General features: G+C 48.0%; 1 protein-coding gene across 3 annotated transcripts in view; it reads right to left on the bottom strand.

Annotated features, from left to right (window-relative positions):
• LOC148013550 (uncharacterized) overlaps positions 1 to 18195 on the bottom strand; it is a 201815-nt gene that overhangs the window by 126238 nt on the left and 57382 nt on the right. The gene's annotated exons all lie outside the window — the stretch shown is intronic.

Raw genomic sequence — 18195 nt, 5'->3', positions numbered from 1 at the left:
TTCAACTTAAGGCCAATACCTCCTGGCCTGTATTAACTTAATGAAGAGTGCAGCACCTTAAACTTTGAATCAGCAGAAAACAGCAAAATGAGAGAGAGAATTCTGAAGTCTGATCTGCACAAGTACATTGTTCATGAGAATCCACAAACACTTCTGCAACAAGGTGCAAATGCATAACATTCTGTAAACAGCAGGAATTATGAGATTGTGAATGCTGTGCCATCATTGAAGATAAGAGTGCAAAGCCTGGCTGCTATCTGTCCCAATATGGGTCTAAGTCGTCACCAGACCAAAGAATGGTTAACAGGTGCCAGGATTTATGCTTTGTATTTTGTGAAACAAGTGTGGACTCTGTGGTCCTATAATGTGTCAATCACAACTCAAATGGGAGCTAGACTGCTCTCACTCCTGCATGATGACACCTGTTGGCCCTGAAGAGATTGGAATTGAATAAGTACAAATGTCAAGTTTGATGATCAGCCTGGAAACCCTAAAAGTCATAAACCATGAGCAAATTTCCACCCAAAGTGAAAGGGCAAATGCTCCAATCCCTGTCAAATGCACTCCTCTACGCACTGCCTTGCATTCCCTAACATTTCCAAGTTTGTCATGCAACAAACTATCTAATTCTGACTTTTTTCATGACCATTCTATCCAAAAGTATTCCAGTTGAAGAGGTGGCTGAGAAAAGAGAGAGAAACCAGAGGTAGACCAAACTAGTCACTCAATTCTCATAGAATGAAGGTGTAAACAGCATATACAAGCTGATCGCCTGAATTCCTATTAATCTATTGGACCCAGAAGCTTCATCTAACTGCCACTATGCTGTCCACCGGCCCTTACATGGCTGCTGTCCAAGCATTCCTCATACCTAAAAATGAAGAAATCAGTCCCAAATCCTAAATGTCTGCTACATCCAACTTGTGAGAGCAAGGGAGATGACATGAAGAATAGCAAGTCTATCATTCCAAATGCTCCTTAACACTGGAAAACCCACACGCTGATCCACTGGGGCTCCTTGGCAGAAGTCCACTACTCAGCATACAAGGCCCGTTTGGTTGCAAAGGGCTTTAAACAAGAAAAGGGAGTTGACTTTGATAAGTTCAAACTTTAAATGAATGGAAATTTCACATAACACATTGGGGAAAACTCATCCCAAAGCCTGAATCAAGTCCTGCAAGGTCCTGAAGTGGACCTGCTCTTGTCATGTGCCTTTATCCCTTTCTACAAATGTAATGTTCTCACATGCTAAGAGCTAGAGATACTAGAGCTCACAACATGTAATTGAAATCACAGTTATCGATATGATACTCGGTGCCCACATAAGCAACCATACACAATTGTAAAAACTGAGTGTCTAGAATACTAACCTTAGAAGTCTCAAAACTGATGTATTGACAGCAAACAGTACCACATGCTCAAAACTTCCTCTAGCTCCAACAGGTTCTGTAAAAGGCACTCCAGTGTGCACACCACTCTTTATCTCTTCTCTCCTGTTTGCCTATCCCTTGTATCTACAGTTATCACCATCATTACCACCATCCGAAGATGCTGCCCTTGCTGCCAGCCTTCTACATCAGCACTTTGGTTGCTGTCAGCTTATCCATGGACAGTCTCCCACGACCAGCTGCCACCTGGCATGCATCGGCTGCTTGTGATTACAGCCAGCCTTCTCAACCTGGTCTGCTGCTCTTTGTGGCTCTCCTACCCTGCTGCAGGTGCCACGACATCATCTACAGCTCCATCTATGTCACTAGACAGCAGGCAACTTCATTCCCAGCATGTGCAGCCTGTTCTACAGCTGGGTGACATCAGTCTGATCTGCATTTTGAACTAGAGCTACTGCATTTTCATCACCTTCATCAACCTCATCTTCAGTTTTCTGCTGCAGCAGGTCATGTACGGATTTTGCACTCTTCTTCAGCTTTTCAGTCATATTCCTTCCCAAGAAATCCTCGACCACTGTGTAACATCACCCTAAGCTCCAGTCAGCTGTATCTACATCAAATTTGGTGGTATCACTGCATTTGGGATCTATATATGGAGGACGACACTCTCCGGCACTCTCCCTCAGCCTGTTCCAACCAGTGTCAATGGTTGTTGGACATCTTAGCTCCTTGACCATCACATCTGTATCACCTTCTTCGCTTGCTCATATTCAGCATCATTCTCATCAGATTCTACTCTTCTTCCCTTTTGCGCTTTTGTTATCCAAGTTATTGTGACTTTGTCATGTCTGTATATTCGTTGTTCTCTCTATGCAAACCCTGGAATATCTTTACAGTCTGGACTTTCCCACTTGTAGCTACTAGGGCTCAAGCCCACAGGCTAATATGTCCTTAATTTATGTATCTTCCAGGACTTTCCCTCTTTCCAGCTACATTTACTCTCACAGCTCTTTTATCTTCTATTGCATTTTACTTTGTCCCTTCTAGCACTCACATACCAAGCTCATATTTCAATTAAGGACTAATGGTGTAGGTATACATCAACCTTCACTAACTCCTTTAGAGAGGTTTTTTCTTTTCAAATGGCTCCTACAGTCACGCTGCGTTGCTCCCCCGCCCGCGCCATCAAACCAGTGCGGCCCCACCTATTGTCCCGTGGTGCGCTGCTCTCCCGTCTAGCTCCCCCCTCCCCCATGGTGCGCCAGCCCCCTGTGGAGCACTGCTCCTGAGCACCGCCCCCCCCCCCCCCCCCTCCCCAAGCATTGCCACGCCTCTCCACCCCCGCCTGCTGTTCCCCCCTATCATATCCCCCGCCTCCCCCCCCCCCCCCCCCCCCCCGCCTTCTCCGCCTGATCCCCCACCTCTCCACCTGACCCCCCCTCCTCCTACCCCGGCTGATCCCCTGCCTGATCCTCCGTGCCAGCTCCTCCCCCTGCCTAATCCCCCACCTCCTCCACCTGCCCCCCTCCCTGCCTTCTCCGCTTGTTCCGCCCGCCTCTTCTACCCTGCAGCCCATGGCGAGCTGGCCTTCAGTGGGGTCCACCACCTCCCCCACTGTCAGAAAACAGCATTTCCCCCACACCCCCCCCCCCCCCCCCAAAAGTAGCACAGCAGCGTGATTGGTAGATTCTCAACAAGGACACGCAATGGAAACCTCTGGTCAGACACCGGTGCATTCTGCGAGTGCCCCCCAGTCAAACACCTTGTGCATCATCCTCTCTGAGGAACAGCTCTTAGCCGTCCAAGCCACAAAGCTGGAGCTGAAAGAAACAGCGATCTTTGGTCAGGTTGTAGGACACTCCCCATCTAGGCCCCGGCTTCGTGATTGGCTTCACTCCACGCTGAGCATTGGCACAGCACAGATCACAAGAGGCGGTTCTCATGGGTCAAGGGATCTTCATGGTATGACTCGCCTCGGCAAACGCAATCCGTGAGCTAGTGCATAGCTCACCCTATGCTTCCATGAAGGGGGTCATCTACATGGTTCCTTGGTACAGTGGCTTCATAGTGGAGGCATTTGTGCTCCATAAAAGGTTTCTTAGACATCGGGTCACCTTACCCTTCCTCGGACTTGCGGTAGAGTATCGCCAATTAGTGGAGGACTTTGGATGGCTCTTCGGCACAGTCCTTCCCGCCTCCTTCGCGGATGCAATGACAGTCGCAGGAGTCCCAAAGGTACGGGTGGTAGTGAAAGATACAAAGAATATACCACAGTTTCTGGAGATTGAGGCAGGCAGACACTCTTTCAAGCACTAGGTTATTGTGACTGAGCAGCCACGGCAGTGTCTACATTGCCATGACTTTGGGCATCAAGCAGCAAATTGCGCACGCTTCGGAGCCAAGGCGGCTCTGCCGACAGGCCCACAATTAAATGCTAACGGTTTTACACGGATCCAGAGATAACAGAGAGGGAGACGGCAGGGGGGGCTGTAGTCAGCCCCTCAGACAGCCATGGCAACAGGGAACAGGAGGGCAGAGCACCCCGCAGTCCCCCCCCCCCCCCCCTCCTCGTCCCACCCGGCAAGACCACAGGCCTCCACATTCACCACCCATGGAGGCATCACAAGCTACCTCACCCAAGTGCCCACTGCTCCCACACCCACCCCCCTCCCCTCCTCCCCGTGGTTGCCCCCGACCCTAGCCCAAAGCCCCCCCCTGCAAAGCCACCGCCCCCCCCCCCCACACCTACCTCTCGCACCTCCGACCACCCCACCATCACTCGATCTCCCCCCTCCCCTCCATCTCCCCCACCGATCAGTCCCCCTGACCCCCACCCAGTACCGGTGAACCCCCCCCTTTCCCACACAAGGTGAGAAGCCCTATACACCGACATCCTCCACTCATCAGCAATGTAGTTCCCCCCCCCCCCCCCAAAACAGAGCCACCAGCTCATCTGTCCATGTTGCCCATCACACTTTCCCAAGACAGGCGTAGCTGCTACCACAAGAGTTCTTTCGCAGTGGTCCGTGGTCCTTTCTCAGAGTTGTGGAGCGTAGAGAGTTCCCACTACATCTGGAGGTGGGAATCTTCGTGGTACACAAGTCAAGGAGCCGCAAGGTCCATTTACTAGCACCACCGTATGGACCAAACTATGCTTTCTTCCTTCAGACCTCTCATACAACAGCGAGATGACACAGATAGAGGAGGAGGTGAAGAGCCCGGTGGCAGACCACATCTCCTAGTGGATGGGAGAAGGAGGAGTAGCACTCTTTTCCCAGCAGTGGCCAAGTTGCATGATGGACATTAACTGGTGGGCTGGTGACGAGGTCCTACATCTAAGCATTATCTTTTGAGCCCCTCCACAGTGGAGAGAACCGATGGATTTGATCGATTGGCCCCTGGCACAGGTGGCCCGTTTCTACCAGTGTACAGAGTAACGCCTCTCGGCCTAACTAATAGATGCCCTAGTGGTACCACCACGAGCATCTATCACCTCCCCGAGGACCACCATGGGGGAATGGAGTTCACCGTCCAGTCCTGAGCAAAGCCTATCCGCATATCCCAAGCTCTTCTTCTTTGTAAGCAACTTCCACACCAAACAGATGCGTGTTCAGTCAGTCATAGGTTTCCCTATGAGTTTACATCTTGCATCCTGGAATGTGAACAGCCTCCACTACAATGGGGCATGGGGTTCCAGCGAGTTGATTGTTCGGCAGGAGTTGCAGCCTGCCCTCACCGGACGGATCGACATCTTACTTCTGCAGGAGCACAAGCTCACTCCCGCCCAAGCCCATCGGGTAGGGAAGGTACTCCCAAGTAGTTCACACACTTACTGGGAGCACACCATCAGTGCCCACGGCAGGAGTGGAGGCGTATGCACCTCTATTGGCCCGAGCCTCACCACCTCTGTATATGACCACAGGACAATTGTGGCAGGGAGGGTTCTATGGATCGGATTGGATATTGGGGACTCGTGCCTTGGAGTCCTCAATGTCTATGCCCCTACTGAGGTTAGGGCACGTAGCAAGTTTTGGGTGGAGATCGCAGTAGGACTCCCAAAGGTGGACTCCTGGATTGTTGGAGTAGACTTCGACAACACATGCATTCTTCTAGGTCCCATGAAGGGCCTCTAAGTTATTGTGTCAATGTAACTCGATTGACTGCAGTGCTAGCTAAATAGATCTTGGCCTTTGCTAAATTACTTGCATTTGATGTGCCATCTGAACATTAGGATTGTCCCATAGAAACATGAAACGAGGAACGGGAACAGGGAACGGGGACGGGGACGGGGACGGGGACTGGAACGCCAAACCTAGGGAACGGGGATGTGGGAACGGGAACGGCATTTAAAAAATCAAAACTCATGAAGTAAGTAGGAACGGGAACGCCAAACCTAGAGAAGGAAGAGAAGAAAGAGAAAGAAAAGAAAAAAGAAGAAGGAAGAGAAGGAAGAGGTTGGAGATGGGAGGAGAAAGAAGAGAAAGAAGAAGAAGAAAGAGAGGGAAGAGAAGGAAGAGAAGAAAGAAGAAGAAGGAAGAGAATGAAGGTGGCTGGGGGCAGGATGTAGGCGGGAACAGGAAGCAGGCGGGAGAAGGACGCGACCGGGCGCAGGTAAGTTTTGCCACGTGGCATTCCCTGTCCCGTTTCAGACAGGAAACGCAGCAGGGAACGTGTTCCCTGCTGCGTTCCCTGTCTGAAACGGGAGAGGGAACGTTCCATCATTTGGAAACGCGGTCCATGACGGATACATTCCGGGGACGGCGATTCCACGTGCCGGGGGGCCGTTCCGGCTGTTTCCTGTCACTATGGATTGTCCCAACAAGTCCTAGTCTCATGGCCATTCCTCTGACATATCTCACAGTACTTTTCTTTCTTCTTGGTAGACACAAACTACCAGGGTATGGCTGGGGAGGAACAGGAGGCATGGGAGGTCTTCATCCTCACAATAGGAGCACGTGATGCTTGGAGAGACCCAGCTTTTCACAGGAGGGAGAGGTCCCTGAACTTCTCTTGGGGATGCAGGCGGCTGGGCGAAGTTTTGCTAGAGCAGCTGGACAGGTTTTATGTGGGAGAGTGGGGGTGCTCTTGCGGTGGCCAGGTGTAGGGCACTTGGCTGGCACCACTTTGTCTGATCACTGCCTGGTTCTCTTGACACTTGATGCCCCAACCTCTTCCCTAGACACACGATCCTGTCGGATCCCTAACTCAATCTACAGGAGGGAGGAGGTGAAGAGACTGATTTAGCAGCTCTGGACTAGGGAGTGGGACAGGAGGGACCGGATCATAGAGCAGGTTGCAGAGGTCCTAATCGAGTCGAGCAGTATCTGCTAGGAAGCAGCCCTACAGGCAGGCCAAGTAGCAAAGCTAGGAGGAGGAGAGAGCACTCCAGCGAGACCTAGCAGCCACGCAGAGACTACTGCAGGAGGCACCAGGGGATCCCACTCTCCAAGCACAAGAGATGCGTGCATAGCCAGCCCTCACCGGCCTTGAGGATAGGTGCTCAGAGTTTTCCTTCTGCACCTCAGCAACTTTTTGGATGCGGAAGAGGGACACAATGTGCAGAGAGTTTTTCCAAGTGCATCAACCCCACACCTCACGAGAGCAAATACACAGCCTCCGGGATCAGTATGGAAGGATTCGCTCTAGCCCAGATGAGGTGTTGGAGATTGCCACTGACTATTACAGACACCTGTTCCAAAACAGGAGACAGTCTCAGCCAGAGAACAACAATGCAGATAGCAAGTCTGGGACCACACCCATCCCTCATCACAGAGAAGATGGGACACTCCTTCCTAGACCCCTTCATAGAGAAGGAACTAAAGGAGGCTTTCCATGCACAAATGGACAGAAATGCCCGGGAGAGGATGGACTTTCTAAAGGCCTTCTTCACTACCTACTGGGAGGTGGTGAAGGACCCCCTATTGCTGGCCTTTCAGGAGATTTTCAGCTCAGGACAGATGCCATGGAGTCTATCGATATGTCTTATCAGTCTCCTCCCCAAAGGGGGAGAACGGTTGGAGCTATCCAAGTGGAGACCGATCACCCCGTTGTCAGTGGCCTATAAGGCACTAGCCAAGATGATTGGTAGGCAACTCCGCCCCGTGCTTCCAGACATCATTCATGACACACAAACACGTTTTGTCCAAGATAGGAGCATCCTAGACAATGTCTTCACCTTCTTTGAGGAGACTGAGTGGGCCCAGTGCAGTGGTCAGGGATTGGTTGTACTACTCCTGGACTTCGAGAAAGCCTATGACAGGGTTGACTGGGGCTTCTTAGAGGGCACCATGGTGAGGTTGGGCTTCTTCCAGGCATGGATCCGTGGGGTCCCTACACTTTAGAGATCGGCTGCCAGTGGGGTTCTCATAGGTGGCAGGACGGGAGAGGAGTTTCGGTTGGAGAGATCGGTCCAACAAGGCTGTCCTCTAGCCCCATAGTTGTTCCTCCTCTTTGCAGAGGCGATGTCTTGACTCTCACTTCCTGAGGTCACGTGTGAGCTGGCTACATGGCCTCCGACTTCCAGTGAGAGAGGAGACGTGGCTGTTAGACTCAGAATATGCAGATGATACAGCACTCTACATAGAGGACAATGAGCCGATGCTGGAGAGAGTGAGACTAGCTCTTGAGGTGTTTTGCACTGCAACGGGAGCGAAAATCAACTTTGGCGAAAGTTGATTGGTTTCCTTACGGACCCGGACTCTAGCATGGAGTGGGCCGTTCACTCACTCCTGCCCAATAGTTTCTTCCAATCCTCAACTCTATCAGGCGGAAGCTGACCTACTGGAGTACTACCCACCTTTCCTTAGCAGGCCGAGCTGTGGTGGTCAACTAGGTCCTCCTAGCGATGGCTTAGTACATCGCCTCGTATTGGTGCTTTTCCTCGTCCTATGTAGTTCAGCTTCGCTGCCTAGTGCTGAATTTTCTCTCGGCCGCGTCAAAAGGTTCCAGGGACTATCGGGCCAAGGTGGCGTGGGCAACCATCATCCGACATCGGTCAAAGGAAGGGCTTGGGATCATAGACCCAAAGTATCAGAGCCTGGCCCTTTTGGGCAAGCTAGTAGTCCACAGTCTCACACTAAGAGGACAGACCTGGAAGGTCTTACTATAAGAGGGTCTGTAGAAGTGTAGACCGAGGCTTGGCGGTGACTAGAAGCCGTCCTTGAGATGGATCTTCACGACGGCTCAAATCACGCCCCCCAGATCCTCCTTCCTCCACAGCCTACTTTCTGTGTGGCAAGGCCCCCATAAGGCCCTAATTCAGAATCCCCCAGATTGCCAAGAGGAGAGCAAGTCAATGATCTAGAACCCCTAGGTCAGAGATCAGGATGGAATACAGATTGGCAAGTGCCCCCACATCCAGTGGGCTAGTTGCGAGGCTGGCCCTGCTCGTACCATCAGGACATGGCGGGAGGTGTACATGATGGTGGACCAAGAGGTGTTGCAGCAGGCATCAGGTTGTCGGAGAGAAGTTGAGCTGAGGAGAAGGAAGATTGACACATTGATACCTCAGGAGTGGCTTGACCCCTCGATACAAGAGCCAATAGAGCCTCGCAAGGTATGGGCCACTAGATTTTCGCCAACACGTATCCCCCTACGGGTGACAAGTAGAGTGGGCGGCGCCCCATACGAGGCTTTCTTCACCATGCAAGGGGGGGGGAGGGGGGGGTCCTTGACAAAGGACAACAGGATGAGGAGATTGTTGTCCTTCCGTGAAGGAGGATTCGTGTGGTTGGTCTTCAGGGGAAGATCTGGCATCTAGACCCTTATGTGTTCTGGAAGGAGTTAAGGGAGTGGCACCTCTAGATATGGAGCAGGCCACTTGATGAGCTGGAGTGGGACCCTAGAGAGTGGTTATGGCCAACCATTGTGGTCGCCAAGAAGCCACCGAGGTTCTTGGAGTACACAACCAAGATTGGCATACACGTACTAATGCAGGAGGACATGGACTTGGCGCCTTCGCATGGCAGATACTAGGCGGAGCACAGCATCACAGATGCCTTCTGTTGGACTTTGTGGCGCTGCCTATGGGACAGCTAGAGGCCGAGCAGGGTATTGTATTTCTTATGGCTTTTGGCACATGGAGACCTAGCAGTGGGGAGTTGGCTAGCCTAGATGCAGAAGGATGAAGAGTGTAAATGATGTACACAACAGCTTTTGGAAACTCCAAAACACTGCCTTTGGTCATGTGAGGCGGTGCAGCTCATATGGAGAGGAGCATGCCACATTCTCCGCCCTCTAGCACCCAGCCTTAGATGTATCTCGTGGGGAGCTTTTTGATGGCAAGCAGTCAGCCAAGGCCGTCATCTTTTGTATGAGGCTGGGATGCAGGACACAATCTTCATCATTGAGGCTGGGTTGTGCACAGTGGTCGGCTTGGAGGCTTTACCCATCCGCCAGCTATTGGAGCCCACAGCAAACCACTCTCAAGTATGGGAGATCGTAGGGAGTCTTACTAGATGGCACATCTAGAAGGCGCGTTGCAAAGGGGTTTTTGGCGGGGAGATTCTTTCAGTACAGGCGACTTTTGCAAAGCTCTAGACCTCCATCATCCACTCCCTCCACAGCCAATGGGACCAGGTGCAAAGGCGAGTCTCGAGCTCGTTAGGAGCTTTGTTTTCACTTCATGCGCACCTGGGGCAGCCACGATCTATTCTTCATGATCTAGACAGGTAGCCCCACATGGCGATACAACCCCCCCAAATGGCTTCTTGGTCCCATCCCCCCCAAATAGCCTTGAGAGGCTTGTACACATGACGTATTTATGACTTTGCACCAGCTCCAGCTAGTCTGTCAAGCATGAGCACTCTATTGTAATCAGTTTTCTTGAGTAATATAATCAACCACATTTTACTTGCAAAAAAATACATCAACCTTAACTGGGCTAGTAACACAGCTTGATGGTTGTTCCATCATGGCTCCATGATCTCTCTTAAGCCCTTGTTCCTTTGATTGGCATGTGCCATGGTGGCTTCCCTGTTGGGTGTTTCACTTACGCCTCACTTACGCCTACGCTCACGTAGGAGTGTCGGTGATCAGTAGGACACTTGGGCACTTTTTACTCTTGCTACGAGAGGTTTTTCCCCCCTAAACTTATTGTCTTTTTTCGTATGTACTTACGTCACACACTTACGAGCACTTATCGTGTTCGGGTGTGAACACCCCCTACAACCCTAAGGTTTAAGGCTTGTACCTTGTACTTTCAGTTGACACTCTTTCACTCTATTGCATTGGGTGTTGTGCTTCACTCTCACACTGGCTGTTGCACTCTATGTTGAGCTTCGATCCTCTCGCAATCTCACATTTGCTATCAAAGCATTGGCTCTATTTAGCTCAGCTCAGTTTCAGCTCAGGTTCAGCTCTGCTCCCAGCACCTGCAGAGTGCCGCCCTGTGGTGCTTGTTCTGCAGTCCCCAGCTAGCACCAGTCAGCAAAGGAGCCCGTTAGCCAGGTCATCCTGCACCCACCAGGTCACTACTCACATTGCCCGCTCAGACTGCCCGCTCACATTGCCTGTGCCAGACAGCCCCCCGCCACCAGTCTGGCTGCAACGCCCAGCGCTGCCCTGTCCAACGCCCGCTAGCGACTTCATGCAGCAGCCCACCACCTCGTCTAGGAACGCCGCCCGTCACCTGCGCCGTTTCGACCCTGCGTCTACAGCCCGTCCGCTTGCCCAGCACTGCCGCCTGCACCTGCAGCGCTACCTAAAGCGCCGCCTGTTCACCTTGTGCCCACCCGTCAAGGTTCAGAACCCCATCAACAGTGTTGCCTGCGCGTGGACCTGAGCCACTCGTCCCTGCCTGCGCCTTCCCTGCACCATGCCTGTGCAGCACCGTCAGAGCCACCTAAACCTGTCACCTGCCCCTTATCACTCCTTGGCAGCGCCTGACCACGCCAACTACACACAAGGCCATTAAAGCATATCTCTGCATTGGCGCCTATCTCTGCATCGACTGCCTCAAACTCGACATTTCAAATGTTTTTTTTCTAACCTTTTTATTCCAGATTCATCTCTCGAAGAGGGGCCTTTTGCCCAGCAGGTACAGCAGTCTGAATATGTGTCAGAGACACAGATGGTGCAAATTTTTGGGCAAATGTATCAGAAATTTTGGGGCTTTTGATTTTTTTGAGAACATTTGCACATGTATTGCAGTCTCAGTCAATGATAGACTGTTTTGGACAAATTTGGGGAAAGAAATTTTGGGGATTTTGCTCATACAGTGTTGCTGAACACTGAATGCACCTTGGACTGCATGCATTACAGACAGTTTTGACAGAGTGCACCTGAGTGTACTAATTGCAGCAAGTTATTTGCTGTAATTTCTGGAAATTTTGAGATTTCCAGTTTGGTCCAGCTTGGACATTGCTCTTTTGCTTCTTTTGGTAATTGATTATTATCATGGCAAATCAGGAAGGAGATGTCTTTACCTATGTATCCAAGGAGGATAGATTGGATGGTAACAACTACACACTTTGGTCCTTCATGATGAAGAATGTGCTTGTGGCGAAAAATCCTTGGGATTATGTCAATGGAGAAGAAGCTAGACCTGGAGTTGTGGCTCCAGATACTCCTCCAAGAGGACGTGCACAACGGCCACCTCAGCTTGCTCCACTTCAGCCACTTCCCCAAAGATTAGCAGCTCAAAAAGCATGGGACACACAGGATGCACAGGCTTTGTCACTGATTGCATTGGCAGTTCAGCGATTCATCATCCCCCATATTCGTTCAACACCTTCTTCACGAGAAGCTTGGCTAACTTTGGAGCAGATGTTTGCAAGAAAGAATGAGACTCGCATCTCTTTCTAAAAGAACGAGCTAGAGACATTGAAAATGGATAAGGGTGATTCTATTCAGGATCACTTGAACAAAATACAGGGCTTCCGTGAGCAGCTTATGAATGTTGATGAGCAACTCAGTGGAGAAGAAGTTAGGCCCAGAGCTGTGGCTCCAGCTACTCCTCCTCTAGAGGACGTAGACAACGGGCACCTCAACCTGCTCCACTTCAGCCACTTCCCCAAAGATCAACAGCTCAAAAAGCATGGGATACACGGGATGCACAAGCTTTGTTGCTGATTGCATTGGCAGTTCAACGGTCCATCATCTCCCACATTCGTTCAACAGCTTCTTCACAAGAAGTTTGGCTAACTTTGGAGCAGATGTTTGCAGGTAAGAAAGAGACTCACATCTCTTTCTTAAAGAAAAAGCTAGAGACATTGAAAATGGATTAAGGTGATTCTATGTAGGATCACTTGAACAAAATTCAAGACTTGCATGAGCAACTTATGAATGTTGATGAGTACTATTCAGATGCACGGATGATATCTACTACATTGAACTCACTACCTCCTTCATACTTGGCTTTTCATACGGCCTTAAATCTCACCATGAGGATTGCCACACAGTCGATCACTTTTCTTCAATTAGTCAGTTTGCTTCTAGAAGAGAAGCAAACAAAAAGAAATAGTAGTGTGGATATCATGGCCTCTGAGAAGGCTTTTATGGCTAGACAGAAGGGCAAAGGCAGCCAAGTAAAGAATGCTCCATAGAGCTCTTGGACTTCTCGCACTTCACAAGGACAAGGGGGCACGCAAGCCAAAAAGGGAAAATGACATTATTGCAAGAAGCCAGACCACTACATCACTAAGTGTATAAAGCGCATCGCCAAGGAGAAGGAGGAGTCAGGAATGTTTCTGATACTCCTTCCACTGCTACTAAGTCCGCGTCCTTTGTTGCCAACAGGGACTATTGCTTTTACACATGCAGTTGTGACACTTCTTGGGCTGATCGAGCATTTAGCTCTACTAAGGATGCAGGCACTTGGTTTTTTTACAGTGGTGCTTCTAGGCATATTACATCTCAAAGAGATTTATTTGCTTATGTTGGTGCAGCTCTAGTTGGCAAGTCTATACAGTGTGCCAACAATGCATCATACCCTATTAGAGGTATTGGGGAGATTGTGCTCACAGCCATTGATGGCTCTATTCTCCACCTACAGGACGCTTTGTTCGTACCAAGCATAAAGAAGAACCTGCTCTCTATTTCTTCTTTGGCATGTTGTGGATTGTAGGTCACATTTGATAATAACAAATGCATGGTGAGAGACAAAGAACAAGTGACTTTGGTCTTGACTGACACTTTATGTCATGGGTTATATGAGGATGCTCTTTCAGTTGAGCAATCAATGTACTTGGCATCCATTCTTACTCCTGCTATGATACAGGCAGAGTTATGGCATACTCGGATGGGGCATGTGAACTTTGGTAGCTTGATGCTCTTACAATGTACACAGATGCTAGATGGATTACCTCTTCTGGAGAGACCTCCTGAGCACTTGTACGAAGGATGTATTTTGAGGAAAATGCATCGTTTTTTCTTTTTCGCGTGATGTTGCTTTAAGAGCAATAGCCAGGTTGGAGTTAGTGCATTTAGATGTCTATGGGTCTATGCAAACAAATTCATTGGCAAGATGTTACTATTTTGTGACTTTGATTGATGACTTTACACGATTCTATTGGGTCTATTCTTTCGTAAAAAAGTCAGAAGTGTATGATGCATTCTTGGCTTTTGTTGCACTTGCTGAGAACCAATCTGGTTGTAAAATTAAGACTCTCCGTTCGGACTGAGGAGGGGAATACATGTCCTCTATGCTGAATTCTTTTTTGAAGCAGAAGGACATTGTCCATCAGTTCACAACTGCTTATACTCCACAGCAGAACGGGATTGCAAAGAGGAAGAATCAGTCACTCATGGAGATGGTCACATGTATGCTGAAAGCAAAGAGCTTGCCATACACTTTTTGGATGGAAGCCGTCATGTGTGCTTGCCATGTTTTGAACAGATGCCCCACCAAAGCGTTAAAGAAAATTACATCTTTTGAGGCTTGGAACAGCCAGAAACCTTCTATTGAAGACTTTCGTACCTTTGGGTATCTTGCATATGCACACATTCCACAGGTACTCAGAAAAAAGTTGGATAACAAGGCTGCCAAATGCATTTTCGCGGGATATAGTAGTGAAAGAAAAGACTACAAACTATATGATCCTGTCTCTAAAAAGGTGTTTGTCAGTAGGGATGTACTATATGATGAAAAATCAGAATTGTCCCTTGCTGGTTTAGACACATGTTAGGCTGCCTGTGATGTATTTGAAGGGCTGCTGCCCATTACATTTGGTGATTCAATTGGACTTTCAGCAAGTGAACTCAATGTTCAGCCAATTGCTTCATTGGAAAATGCAGAAAATCAGCCATTGGCTGATCTGAATATTCAGCAAAGTGCTGAAACTGAAATTCAGCAAGAGCTTATTCACAGTCAGGAGGCAAGACAAATGCCTAGATGGTATTTACAGACTATGAAAGATAGCCATCTGGATGCACCCATGGCTGGTCATACTAGAAGGCAAGCTCGTATGCATGATACTGCACATACCATGGAGTTTGTTATGGCAGCAAGCACACTTGATGATGAGGAGCCTGAATGTTTTGAGGATGCACAACAGAGTGTGCATTGGATGGCAACAATGCGAGCTGAATTGGATTCTATAGCTAAGAATCAAACATAGGATTTAGTGTCTTTGCCCTTTGGGAAAAAAGCCATTGGAACAAAATAGGTCTACAAGCTGAAACGAAATGCAAATGGATCCATTGACAAATACAAGGCAAGGCTTGTAGCTAAAGGCTATGCACAAAAGAAAGGCATTGACTATGAGGAGACATTTGCTCCTACCTCCTGAATGATGACCATCAGGTCTATGGTTGCTTTGGCTGCCCATTATGGATAGACTATGCATCAATTGGATATTAAAACTGCATTTTTACATGGGAAACTTCATGAGAAAGTATATGAAAAGCAACCCATTGGTTTTGCAATTGAGGGATCGGAACACTTGGTTTACAAGATGAAAAAAGCTTTATATGGTTTGAAACAAGCTCCTAGAGCTTGGTATGCAAAGATAGATGCTTTCTTGCTTAGCCAAGGGTTCATAAACAACTCATCTGAGTCTACCCTTTATGTATGTAAAGAGGGGGGATCCATGCTGATCATTTGTCTATATGTTGATGATCTCTTGCTTATAGGGACACATGTTCATCAAATTTCAGCATTCGAACAAAATTTGTAGTAAACTTTTGGCATGTCAAACTTGGGGTTTTGCATTATTACTTGGATATTCAGTTCATACATGATGCTAGAGGTATTGGTTTATCACAGTCAAGATACATCAGTAAACTTCTTGAGAAGTTTGGCTTACAAGATTACAAGCCAATCTGTACACCAATGGAACCTGGACTAAAGCTATCATTACATGATGACAGTGATTTGTTTGATATACACACATATACTCCAGCAGTTGGATGTCTTATTTACCTATGCAACACTAGGCCAGACATACAGTTTGCAATTTCAGCCCTAAGCAAATATATGCATCCGCCACTCATGTCACATTGGCAAGTTGTTAAGCGTGTCTTTCGTTACTTGCAGGGTACTAGATCTCTTGGATTGCTTTATGCCAAGGGGGGACCACTGCAGTTACATGCTTACAATGATTCTGATTGGGCTAGTGATTATGATTCGTGTCACTAGTGGCAATTGTTTCTTTCTTGGCTCATCTTGCATATCTTGGCTTAGCAAGAAACAATCCATTGTTGCCACATCATCATGTGAAGCTGAATACAAGGCAACTTTCACTACCGCAGTTAAATGCGTATGGATTAGATGCTTGCTAGCTGATCTGGATATATCTGTTACAGAGCCTACTCCTTTCTTCACTAACAATCAAAGTGCCATTGCAGTGGCACGGAACCCAGTGTTTCATGTACGCACGAAACACATTGAGATACATTATCACTTTGTCAGAGAGAGGCTACATGCATGTGATATCAGTCTTATCTATTGTCCTACCACCAGTAATGTGGCAGACATCTTCACCAAAGCTCTTCCTCGTGACAAATTTGAAACATTTCGGAATGCTCCAAATTTGATCTCCTTTGGTGGCAGATGATCCTTGTACTCTTGATCACTCTTCACTCCAGGGGAATTTGTTGGGTATTTCACTTATGCCTCACTTACGCCTACGCTCACATAGGAGTGACGGTGATCAATAGAACACTGGGGCACTTTTTACTCTCGGTACGAGAGGTTTTTTCCCCCAAACTTAGTCTTATTTCGTATGTGCTTATGTCACACACTTACGGGCACTTATCGTATTCGGGTGTGAACATTCCCTACAACCCTAAGGTTTAAGGGTTGTACCTTGTACTTTCAGTTGACACTCTTTCAATCTATTGCATTGGGTGTCATGCTTTACTTTCACACTATCTATTGCACTCTGTGCTGAGCTTCAATCCTCTCTCAATCTCACATTCCCTTCTCAAGGCCGCATCTCTTGATGTACCACAACAGCTACTTGACTGAAACAGCTATTCCAGCTGAGTTGCTTCTACATCAACTTCTTCATCAGGTTCTCGGCACCATGTGCCAATATCAACTCCTCCTTTGGCAGCAATATTCATGTTTTCAAAGGGGGTTACTTTCCCATAGTACGTACAAGTTTTGGCATTGTCTTCTAGTCTTCGACATCAGCGCTTGGGCAGGTCAGTAAATCCCCCATGAGGGCATTGTACAAGTTGAACCTTGTTGCATAAATATAGCCATTATGCATTAGCCCTTTGCATATTAGCATTGTGTGTCTCCATTGGACCCTTATAAGGGATGAAAACCTACGAGAGTAGGTTTTCGTAAGGTGAAAACCCATGCCTTCTGTAGCATGTTTCTCTTTTACCTTATCAAGTGGAGCATCCATAAGCACTCCATTGCTCATCCAAGATCCTATGCAGCTACCCAAAAAAACTCTGATTCACTTCAGCAACCTAGAAGAAGATATCCATTGCCTCTACGATTGTGGTAGGACCTTGGGAAGCCCATCACAGCACCCTTGGAACTTTTGGGTTTAGGCTCAGCTGTCGTTTCACTCTCCTTGATCTCCCTTTTTTGGCCTAAGGGGGTTGTTGAGCTACCAAAACTTGCTCCTAAATTTATTATATTTTCCTAGCATTTTTTTTTGCTCGTTAAATAGCCCCAAAAAGGCATTTTTGCTTTTAGAACACAAGACAGCAAGCTTGTTCTTGCTCTAGCATGTTCTATAAAAGGCACTTAATGTGCACACCACTCTTCATCCATCATTCCCCACTTTGTGCCTTCGAGAAACTAAGTTGCATTTGATACTTTATTATCCTACAAAGCTTTGGCTTCAACCCACTTGGTACAGTAATCCGTACAAACCAAAATGTACTGATTTTACTTTGACGGGCTATTGGTTCAAAAGGACCTACAAAGTCAATGCCCCACTTTTGAAAGGGCTCTAGAGGCAAAATCGGATAATCCTACATCCTATCTCTAGGCTGAGGCTGACCTTCCCACACATAGATAATGCACTTCTTCGCATACTAATGAGCATCTTTGAGCACCATTGGCCACCATAAACTAGCTTGAAGAATCTTCTTCCCTGTGAACTCAGCGAAGAAATGACCTCCTGTCAGTCTCGCATGCTTTTCATATAGTACAATGGGTTATTTTTCAACATTTACACATATTCTCAATACATTGTCAATGCCCCTCCTATAGAGCACTCCCATGATAACCTAAAAGTGCTTGCTTTGTAATACCAACCTTCTAGGGTGATTTCTAGACAATTCTGTAGGCATCACTCATTAAGCAAAATGTTCAGCATTTGGTCATAGAATGAATTGAATTGATGTACCTAAACACTGAATAGCTATCCGTCAAGTAACTAATCATTTACCCCATGTACAGGAT

The sequence above is a fragment of the Lygodium microphyllum genome, chromosome 26, assembly GCF_053477565.2.
Source record: "Lygodium microphyllum isolate KBCC chromosome 26, Lygodium_microphyllum_v1.1.10, whole genome shotgun sequence".
NCBI lineage: Eukaryota > Viridiplantae > Streptophyta > Polypodiopsida > Schizaeales > Lygodiaceae > Lygodium > Lygodium microphyllum.
The sequence above is the reverse complement of the archived record's forward strand: the minus strand, read 5'-3'. Positions and strand labels throughout refer to the sequence as shown.